Raw genomic sequence first — 7,500 nt, 5'->3', positions numbered from 1 at the left:
GGGCTATATCTATATTCTATATTATAGCTATGGATACAATACTATGGCCCATTTGACATCAACTATCTATCGTTCAATATGTGAAAAATAATAAATGTATTCATGCATACGTTCGCGTGTTATACTGTGGTGAATATAAGTATAGTTTTAGAGTGATCCTTGTTAATCCCAGAAAACGGCGATATGCAGCAATACATGAATTTCACTAAAAGCGTTGGCGTTTCTTGCCTGGACACGCTACTATTTCCAAATCAAATATATAATATATAATAGGTATTATGTTTCATCATGAATGCATGAAGGGGTTTTGATGCTTTGATCGTCACCAACGGCATACGTTGTGGAGTAACGTTACACACACACGTTGCGATCGATGTGAAAACATGGTTGGATCAAAGCAGGATTGATGTCATATAGTCCTTACCTTCACTAGGAGGTACCCCAACAAGAATATTCCAATTGTCTGATCGCGATTCCAAGTATTGGTGTCCATCGTGTAGCCAACATAATCCACCACAACACATGCATCGGGGGCATTTGACGCTTCTCAATCCCTGTGGTAACCCGAGGTCCGTGTGCCTGAAATTAATAGAAATATAGAATAAAAGAAAGAACGATGAAAACCCGACTATACTCGGGTCTGGCGCTGAACGGTTGGCGAGTTAACCCGACTATCCTCGGGTCTGGCGTCCATTGAGTTAAACAAGACGTAAGTCTTTTTCTGGTCTGCATCCCCTTGACAATTGTTTGTATTGAGCCGTACTGTATTGTTGTACCCATTCTGCAATCTGTTAATAACGTTTTCAATCAATCAATCAATCAATCAATCAATCCACTCCCCTTTATACTGTACATCACAGCAGCAAACAGCAGAGTCTCCTTCCACTCCCCTTTATACATCACAGCATGTGTTGTCTTTGTTTATGGCACTTTGGGGTGACCTGGTTTTGCTTCCATAAAAAAGTTGGGTATCTATCTATCTATCTATCTATCTATCTATCTATCTATCTATCTATCTATCTATCTATCTATCTATCTATCTATCTATCTATCTATCTATCTATCTATCTATCTATCTATCTATCTATCTATCTATCTATCTATCTATCTATCTATCTATCTATCTATCTATCTATCTATCTATCTATCTATCTATCTATCTATCTATCTATCTATCTATCTATCTATCTATCTATCTATCTATCTATCTATCTATCTATCTATCTATCTATCTATCTATCTATCTATCTATCTATCTATCTATCTATCTATCTATCTATCTATCTATCTATCTATCTATCTATCTATCTATCTATCTATCTATCTATCTATCTATCTATCTATCTATCTATCTATCTATCTATCTATCTATCTATCTATCTATCTATCTATCTATCTATCTATCTATCTATCTATCTATCTATCTATCTATCTATCTATCTATCTATCTATCTATCTATCTATCTATCTTTCTGTCTATCTACTGTATCTGTCTGTCTTGTTTATAGGAATAAGAGATATGGGTTTAATCACTGTTGTGTTTCATGTAGCCTTCCGTTATCCTCTCTACTAGTATAGTGAATCCTTTACAAGGAGGGCAAATGGAATTAAAGCACATCTGTGATACTATTTGACTATATTCTCTGGTCTTCCATAGAGCGGAAACATGCACAAGAGTGAGCCCCGTCCGACCGACCGGCAGCCTCTTCTCCAGAGACCCGAAGTGTTTCTCCATTCTGAAATCTCTCCTATCCACACTTTGCCCCCCAGGCCATCTTGGTAACCGCCTACAGAAGTATTCCTTTGTGCAGAGAGAGCCGCGGAGAGGCAGTAGCTCAGAGTTCAGTGTCATGTCTTCTCTGGCTTCCCTCCAGCTCCCCTCACAGCATCGTTTTGTCTGCGGCAGACAGACGTCATGCAAGCACTTGAGGAATGGCATTTGATTGGCCTCTTGTTTTGGAGAGCGGCGGCACTCTCGGGGAGATTTGACACTGATGCCTGTGACTATGCGTGTCGAGCGAGGAATGCACGTGTCACGTTGGCGGGTAGTGAATAAATTAAGACCACCACTTGTCAAGTTAAATCCCATCGCTTCGCTAATAATGACTCGTCCGAATTAAGATATCTCTCGGTTCCATCTTTGGTACGTTTGTCGAATTTCAAGATTGTGGTCTTAAAGGATTTGTGCGCGCCGGTTTGAACTTACGCGGTCTCGCCGTTCTACTGACATTGCAAATGGAATTAGGCAGGTACTCCGCATGGCGCCGTCATTCAAATCTTGAATGTGAGCCCGCTGTAGAAATGTTGTGGAACAGTTGTCAATCATATGGGAGGTCAATTGGAAAGTTTTTGCCCACACGCCCCCCACCCCCAAAACACACACACACACACACACACACGCACACACACGCACACGCACACACACACACACACACACATGCATTGCACACACACACACACACACACACACACACACACACACACACACACACACACACACACACACACACACACACACACACACACACACACACACACACACACACACACACACACTTATATATAGTATCATAAATAGTATTTGAATATATTGTATCAAAGGAACAATTTAAAAGAAAATGCCTTATCTTCAGAAAGAACCTCACACTGTGCATTGTGTGTGTATTCCTCGTGCTGTAGGCTTCAGACCATGCATTCTTTTTACCTTCTTGTTGGGAGTGCAATCTCTTGTCAAGACACAGCATGCCAGGTTTCCATTTGAAAATTCATAGTTGTCAGACAAGTTTAGGAAAGGCAAACATGGTTTGAGGAAGAAAAATTGACCTTTTGACCTAAGCTGAAGGCACATTCTACACGTTTATCAACTTCAAAGCTTTAATTCCATGCAGTTGCTAGACAGGGAATGAATGCATTGCATGGGCAATAACATGGCATATCTTATAAGGGTTGTAAAGTACATTGGTGAGAAATGGAGGATTAAGGGAAACACAAGGCATTTTTCTTTTTAGAGATCCCCTCCACACGCTTTTTTATCACTTTAAAATGTTATATATTGAACATAAAAATGTGTATGGTTTTTAGATGCAAAGCACCTCTATGACCGGCAATGTCACCAACTCATTCCTTCCTTCCTTCCTTCCTTCGTTCCTTCCTTCCTTCCTTCCTTCCTTCCTTCCTTCCTTTCTTTCTTTCTTTCTTTCTTTCTTTCTTTCTTTCTTTCTTTCTTTCTTTCTTTCTTTCTTTCTTTCTTTCTTTCTTTCTTTCTTTCTTTCTTTCTTTCTTCTTTCTTTCTTTCTTTCTTTCTTTCTTTCTTTCTTTCTTTCTTTCTTTCTTTCTTCCTTCCTTCATTCATTAATTCATTCACTCACTCACTCACTCACCCGCTCTGCCCCCTACTGGTGCCCCCCAAGCGTTAGGTTGACATCAGCGTCAAGCGTTAGGTTGACATCAAGTTCAAGTTTGTTTTTATTTGTCAGAACAAAATACAGAATACTTTATAATGAAATGCTTGTTTCTTATCAGCGTCAGCGGCAAGCGTTAGGTTGACATCAGCGTCAATCGTTAGGTTGACATCAGCGTCAAGCGTTAGGTTTACATCAGCGTCAAGCGTTAGGTTGACAACGTTAGTACAACTGCAAGACGACACAGATCGTTTACTTTTAGTAGCTCAAAAGTCATGTAAATAATGACTTATCGCATTAACGTCATAGCAAGGCTAATGCTAACCGTTTCAAAGCTCATGGAAAGATAATGCTAACCGCGTTCATTATTGGCTATTTGGTCATTTGTGAGGAGAGAGAGAAAGGGCTCAGGCTCTTGCTCACCTACAGTAGGATGGTGATTTGGAGGAGAGAGAAAGAAAAGGCTCAGCCTCTCATTCACATTCGCATTCAGACCATCAGAGACTCTCCCTCACTCTCCACCTTCAAATCCCGACTCAAAACCTACCTGTTCTCCCTAGCATTCAACCTTCCCTCCCCATAACCACCTTCCTCCCCCTGCCCTACGCTGTCTCATCTCCTGCCCCTCCCCCTTGGTTTCCCTTACTGTCGCTTTCACATATAGTTTGGTGGACTCTGTGCGATTCGGGGGGTGAAGTTGCAACATTGTTGCATTCTTCATTTGGTTCGGTTTGCTTTCACACTGCAATTTGTCAAGTGCACCAAACTTTCTGAACAATGGCACGCGATCGAAAAGGGCGCTCGTCTATTGGATATATATAGGGGATCATCCCTATGTTCCCCGGGTCCTATGTTCCCCGGGTTCTATGTTCCCCGCTTTGATTGATTAATAGATTGAACATTTTATAAATTTTTATTATTTGATTAATTATTAATGTCCGCCTTGTTTTGAACGGTTAAGCTTAGGCCCTCTTTCGAACTGGTTAAGGTTAGAGTTTGGAATCAGGGCTGGTGGTCTAAAATTTTCAATCAATCAATCAATCAATCAAAGCGGGGAACATAGAACCCGGGGAACATAGGATCCGGGGAACATAGACATGCTCCCATATATAGAATCCCAAAAATAGGCTTCGGGGACAGCTCTACAGCGCACATACACACACACACACCACATTATTCTGCGAAGCAGCCCATTGAACACACATACACACACCACATTATTCTGTGAAGCAGCCCAGCGCACACACATACACCACATTATTCCTGGAGCAGCCCAGCGCACACACATTATTCTCATATATTGCTGAAATGCTGACACAGTTTTTTTTTTTTTTTTTTACTTTGATGTGACATTGGTTGATTGTTCAATTGAAGCTCATTGCCATCATTCTCTCGCTAAACAACTTGTACACCTCGTTGTTTTTGTGAGTGGCCACAAGCAGCTGTTTAATTAGCTCGTCTATCAGGGCTTTTACCTCCTCATTCGCCCAAGTCTGTCCACGAGTTGTTCCACGCATGCTTGTTTTGCAGTGTGCGCCACAGTGTTTGTTTTGTTTCCTTCTACTCAAGATGCACAATTTATCGGGTCACTTCCTATATTTGGTCTTGGGTTTGGTCCTATGAGCATTCACACCACAAAAGTACGCACCAGGGTTCACTTGGAAGCGAACCGAGACCTACGTTTTCAGGCGGACCAGAGTTAGCTTTTTTGGTCCGCACCAGAGTTTGAATGAGCTTTCACACCAGCCCAAACCAAGTGGACTATCCGAGGAAACGAACTCTGGTGCGTTTAAAGCTGACCAAACAGCTCTGGTGTGAATGCGACCTTACTTCCCGACTGTCTCCCCTACTGACTCCTGTATTTGTTGTCTGTTAATCGTGGTTTTATGTTCTTGTGTATTCATATTGCTCCCTGTTTCCCTGTGTTTCTCTGTTTCTTTGTTTTTTGCCTATTGTCAGCGACTTTGGGTAATTAAAAAGCGCTACACAAAATAAATGAATTATTATTATTATTATTTGTAACTTGAATCTATGTGAGAATGCTTCACACCTATGCTACTGTGTGTGTCCTTGTTCCACCAAACATTTTCAATAAACGACTGAAAATGGCTTAACAGCATTCCCACACCTTTGCCCTCATTGAGAATTATGAACGCCCCGCCCCACTTCCCCCCTCACGTCTAACCAAGCTAGTTAACCATCTCTTTTTACACCTAAACGGTTCGACAAACCAGATCACTATATGTATCAACTTATAATACAGAGTTTCACGTTAGCAGTAACATCTCCTAGATGACAGTGTTGCCAGCTGGGTAATAGCGACCATCATAGGTTTGCAGGGATAGTTGCATCACACATAACTCAGATTTGCTGTTGCTTCCCAGCAGGGACGTGTGATAGGTCAATACCACAAAACAACACTACATGTAGTTTAGTAAAGCCATCGGCCAAAGTGTCAGTAGCGTAGCGAGCGATTGAGTTAGTGACATACTGCCATTTGCCAGTCAGAGGTGCTTCGCATATAATACAAAGGTTAGATATTTTAGCGTGACAGCGGTTTCGCTGAGTCGTGCTGCCTCTCTGTTGCAACAAGTGTGCCTTTCACTGTTAGATAATTGGAGCAAACCCCTCCTTGGAAGCAGCAGTAACTCACTCTCTTTGGTTACTCATTAGACTTATCATGGTGACCTCAGCTTGGACTTCTCATAATTAATTCAACTGTGTCAAGAGTCGCGTCATTTCACATCTGAACCTAGACATAATAGAACATAGATGGAGATTACTCACTGACTACCTCACACACACATGCACGCACACACACACACACACACACACACACACACACACACACACACACACACACACACACACACACACACACACACACACACACACACACACACACACACACACACACACACACACACACACACACACACACACACACACACACACACACACACACACACACACACACACACACACACACACACAAACACACACCAAACCAAAAGAACCAAAAGACCCAAAAGAAAGAATCTGTATTATGTCTTGAGATGTTTTTGCATCCGAGATGCCAAACTTTTAAGGCTAGAGGCCAGGGGATTGTCCACATGTGGCACTGAGTTGTAAAGTTATATGGAGTAGTGAGGTAAACAAGTAATACGCGTCATCCATACGCATTGACACCAGTCAATCACCGGTGTTTACCGCCGGCGCCCCGGCTGTCGTAATTTGTCATGACAACAACGAACCAAGTACAGGATGCAAGGTGTTCAATATTAGTAGACAAAAGAGTGTAATTTAAAGGGGAATCAAACTCCCCCTGATGGCCCACGGGCCAGAGGGACATGTGTGTTTGTGTGAGTGTTCTGTAAATCCATTTATTCTTCAGTTTCACTCTAAGGGTGTAAAAGAGGCCAGAAATTACACATAATGAACAACTAGCCTGCCAATCCTGTCAGTTGGTGTGACCAAAATGGTCCCAAGCTGACAGTCATGTCCCCTGTGTGTGTTTATGAAAGTAATGCTCTGCTTTCCCCATCATAACCTCAGAACGCTGGTCGTGGGTTTTGCCAGCTATGCAGCAGGGCCCTGCTCGTGTGTTTTATATACGCTGCCTTTAAATAAACTGACGAGAAGGAGAGCGCAACTCTACCACATGTTCTTCATACCGTGTTTAGAGCCCGAGCTTATGGCTCATTATATTTCAAATGAATTGCAGCTTGGAAGATTCTTGAGCACTGGATGTTTGCAATAGGGGCTCCTATAATGAGAGTGTAAATCATGCCGGGTGATCACATTTAAATCTATACGACGCTGTGCAGTGTGAGTGACATTCCCTACCTCGGAGAGCTGATATAAATATTAAACCCAAGTCTCCGCTGGCTACCGTTCCACATGCCTGTGGTGTGACTGTCGCGTTCAGCATGGGGGCCATTGTTTCAAATCTGTCCCCCTTATACCCACCCGAACAGCTCCGAAAGTCATAATATACATGCACCTCGAACTACAGCGCTGCTCTCAGTGCTGTGCTGCTATGGTGCAGCGTGACTTGCCCGGGGGTGATGGATCGCTAAAACAGAGAGGAACAGCGTGA

At 42.4% G+C, this 7,500-nt stretch overlaps 1 protein-coding gene across 1 annotated transcript in view; it reads left to right on the top strand.

Annotated features, from left to right (window-relative positions):
- Positions 1 to 7,500, top strand: part of wnt9a (wingless-type MMTV integration site family, member 9A) — a gene marked incomplete at its 5' end in the record, with an annotated part of 26,191 nt that overhangs the window by 13,252 nt on the left and 5,439 nt on the right.

Source organism: Notolepis coatsorum, assembly GCF_963971535.1.
Source record: "Notolepis coatsorum genome assembly, chromosome: 13".
Classification (NCBI taxonomy): Eukaryota; Metazoa; Chordata; class Actinopteri; order Aulopiformes; family Paralepididae; genus Notolepis; species Notolepis coatsorum.
Note: the sequence above shows the minus strand (reverse complement) of the source record. Positions and strands in the feature narration are given on the sequence as shown.